This window comes from Ostrea edulis, chromosome 5 (genome assembly GCF_947568905.1).
Source record: "Ostrea edulis chromosome 5, xbOstEdul1.1, whole genome shotgun sequence".
Lineage (NCBI taxonomy): Eukaryota > Metazoa > Mollusca > Bivalvia > Ostreida > Ostreidae > Ostrea > Ostrea edulis.
The window spans coordinates 23,755,885-23,760,511 of NC_079168.1; positions in this window are offsets into that span (position 1 = coordinate 23,755,885).

Consider the following 4,627-nt stretch of genomic DNA (forward strand, 5'->3'; position numbering starts at 1 on the left):
AACATTCAAGATTTTTGGCGTTTCTGAGCTGGCTAGGCAGATTGTTCCAGAGTGTGGATGCAGCCTTGTCGAATCTGCGTTCACCGTAGGTCTTAGTTCTGACTGATGGTACAGTTAATAGATTTGCGGTTTCTGAACGAAGGGTACCATTTCCAATCTGATATGCATATTGTAGGAACAGGCAGGGTATGAACAGTCTGGATTTGTAATGGCCAATGTAATTGTTGTAAATGGTACATATACCACGGTTATTAGATGTTATTATCCAGGCCTTGGATATCATTGACTGTACAAAATACCTACAATTCCGTTAGGAAATTGGAAATGGGTTTAAAATTCCCCCCTTTTTAAAACTTATATGTATCTGGTTCTTCGAGACCAAGTTCCTCTCCAATCTATTTAGATCTATGTAAATACAGCTAAATGGCTTGAATCTGAATGCTACGGTTGCCAGTAGAACAGTCGATCCATATTCTTCAAGTGGAACGTCTCCGTATGACTGAAAAATTCTCGAGAGAGACGTTAAACAATATACAAACAATTATTCAATCTTAAAGTGGAAATTAATGTTTGAAACATTTTCCTTACACACAAGTAAAGACATCATCGGTATCATCAATCTGATTAAAACCAGATCTTTGATCTGCTCCAATATTGTGATGTCATTAATGTATTATTGGTATCACCGAAGCCATGTTGTTAATGTAGAGTACCTATTATCTGCTTTAACCTTTAGTATCGTCACATTCTTGCTTCGAAAAATATTTATGTCCCTTGATGTAGTACAATAACCCTGGCATACATTCAATTGATGAAAAGAAACTTCTCAAACCTATTGCCTGTGTCTCTTTAAGCATTTAGAAATAATATCCTATTTCCACGAAATTTAAATATTGTTTTTAATGCTTATGATTTTTATTGAACTGCATTAGAGTGAAGCCGAATAACAGATATGTTTCCTTTTCCTGTTTGCGAAGTAAAATCAATCTTTTGCCTTATAGCATATGATAATAAAATGTTGCAATAGAATTGTAAACTGGACTTTAGAAATTTAAATCAGTTTGACTTATTGGAGCGAATAAAATAAATTTAGATATGTCTAATGATAGAATTATATCCGGCTCCGGGGCCATAACAAGAGGTAACTTTTGATCTCATTTTCACCTTTTCCCTATAAATTCATTTTAAATCTTATGACCCGGAGTCGGATGTGTTTCATTTGATCTCTCATTTTAAATCTTATGACCCGGAGCCGGATAAGTTTCATTCGATCTCTCATTTTAAATCTCATGACCCGGAGCTGGATGTGTTTCATTCGATCTCTCATTTTAAATATTAAGACCCGGAGCCGGATGTGTTTCATTCGATTTCTCATTTCGTAACAAACGTTTTCAGTGTCATCTCTCTATCATCTATTCTGGAATGCGCATGCATGTATCTTGTCTGTACAAAACAGTCTTATAAAAATCGTTAAGTACGAATTTGTTCTGACATTTATGTTTTAAAAGATCTTGATTGCTTCAATTCATCACAAAAACATTAATCACTAATTGCTGGAAAATATTTTGTGTTGCGCTTTTAACACACTCTTGCATATTGAAAAGACGTACAATTCTAACCATTCTGCTGATGATAAACGAGGTCATATACAGATAGATAGGTAGGCATATTAAAAGGTTATGTTGTAATTAAGTACGACATTGTACTTTTGGGGTTCTTGTGAAGACAGTTACAACAGGGGTAAGCTCGAGAATCATTAAGATGGTAGAAAACTGAGTTAAACCACGTCAACATGTACTAGAGTGCAAAATGAGACATAATAAATAGATAATCCAACAATCCGCTAAAATTACTTTGGTAAACACTACTCTGATTCCTCACACAAGTACTCTAAAGTTGAAATGAAAAATATCCTGGAGTTCCTCATTGATAATATCTTCGTATTCTTTGATGATCAGGTTTTCTTACAGTCTGTTAGAATCCCCATGGGCTCGAATTGTGCTCCTTTGTGAACTGACCTGTTGTTATATTTTTATGAAGCAGAGTTTATTCAAAAACTTTTAAACGAGAAGAAAAAAATCTCATTTCAGCATTTAGATTTATTGACGTTTTATTTATTGACAATAATCATTTTCATTCCTATGTCGATTCGATATATCTCAGAGAACTTGAAATAAGACACTACAGAATCTTCTACGTCTGCTTATACTTAGATATTTTTAACATAGATGCTTATTCTGCATATGGTCTTTTTTTTTAATCGAAGCAGTCCACTGTCAAATAAATTGACGTCGCAGAGGTTTGAACAATCTCGTTTAAAGTCAGCATTTCGCAAATCTTATGGTCGTTATAACAATCTTATTTACCAATACAACCTATCATTGGATAACATGCTGTATGACATGTTTCATACCATTTAGGCCGTTCTTTACACACGGATTTGACTATGGATTACTCTGTTTACCCGATCGTGATATTGGGCTCACGGCGGGTGTGAACGGTTGACAGGGGATGCTTACTCCTCCTAGGCCCTTGATCCCACCGCTGGTATGTCCGGTGGTCCATGTTTGCCCTACTCTTAATTTTGTATTCTTTACATGAGCTATGAGATTGATCACTGTTCGCTACCTTCACCTTTTCATGTTCACGGCAAACTATTAACTCAACTTCATGACAAACGGGATGAATTTAGCTTTTCCATTGTCAATTTCTCATATTTATATAGCAATCTACATAAGGTACATTGTTTTTATATCTCTCAACCATACGCAAGAGATTGTGCTTATGGTCAGTTTTTAAATCGAGGCAGGCTTATGACAATTAGGTTTCATTTCATGTTTCAGGGCTTTTAACAGTCGTTTTAGGTAAGGATTTAGTGAATGTTATGGTCGTTATAACGATCTAATTTACCATTGCAATCTGTCATTGGGTAAAATGCTGTCGTGTATGTTTCATGCCGTTCTTTGCACATTGAATTTGACTACGGAATACTCCGTTGTTGTTTCGTTGTTGTTGTTTTTTTAAATATTTTTTTAACTTTCATATTCATAATATTTTTACAAAAGCAAACAATAGCATACACATACATATATACGCATACATATACACACGGAATACTCCGTTTGCCTGATCGATACATAGGGCTTACGGCAGATGTGACCTGTCGACATGGGATGCTTACTCCTCCTAAACACCTAAGATTTTTTTTTAAACTTACACACAATCCTGTGTATGAATCAGCCTGTATGTGGTATCGCTCTGACTTCAGTGGTCATTGTATGAACAAACTTAAATATACACTACATTAGGACGCATGCGTATTGATTTGAGACATTAAACGATTATCAAATTTGATGCGCTCTGATTCGTTCATATTGGTTCTTTCTGGTGTTTATCTCAGAGGGAGTTCACCTCAACATGAACATTTCAAGGTTTATTTGTGATTTTTCTCTTGCCCAACCATATATTTGCTGACATTTTATTGACCAATCAATTTGTGCGTTTGAAAGCATGCATCCGTAAATCAAATCGATTTAGACGACCTCACTTGACTAAACATTGATTATGGTCAAATCACTATCAACTACAATGTAAAAAAAATAAAATAAAAGTTCTATGTTTTGCCTGTTGAAATATTGTTATGATATACGAATCATAATGCAAATGTTTTATATGTTGAAGGAATAACAAATACTCTGAAAATGTTGTAAAATTTCCAATTATTTAATCAATCAGTTATTAGCTTCGGTGAAACAATACCTGGTCATGAGTTACCTCACAAAAGGTCAATAATGTATACTGTAGACCTGTGAAAATTTTATAACACAAACCTACTATATATACACCCGTTCGATGCAATTTCACTTTAAGAAGGATATGCACCATCAAAAATAATTGACAATTAAACAAGAACAAAAACAAACAAAAAATCGTCTAACAGATAATTTCATAGATATGTGCACGTTTTAGGATATTAGGAATAAATGTGCACAAAATTGATTGGTTCTGACTTAAAATCTTTTACTGAGAAATGATTCGTTTGACTTGTTTAGTTTTCTGTTCTTTTTTAGTATTTATTTTGTTAGATTTTATTATTATTATTTTCTTAAATTATTGGTTTTGTTTTGCTTAATTTCTTTATTTTCGTTTTTTGTTTTCAGTCAATTCATTAGATATTAGTACTGAGTGAACTGTCCAAAAATCGCCAGTCTGTGATCACTTTCCTTCATCAATTCCTCAAATTCAGTACATGAAAGGTCAAGATAACCAACAGTGATCAATCTCATAATTCTTATAAACATTACAAAATAGAGAGTGGGGCAAACATGGACCCCTGGATATACAAGAGGTGGAATCGGGTTCCTAGGAGGAGCAAACATCCCCTATCGACCAGTCACACCCGCCGTGAGCCCTACATCTGTCTTATTTTTATTAACATGCAATCAAAGCAAATTGTTCGTATTTGGTTCATCGTTGATCTAAGTGATGTTTCCTATATTTCCAAGGCACTGAATGAACGCTCTTTGGTGGAGTTAGTTGCAGGAACTATCCAACTTAGTTTTAGAATTTCGATGATCTCGCAAAACAGACTTTCCCCTATTTGTTTCTGAAAACTCATCCACACTTG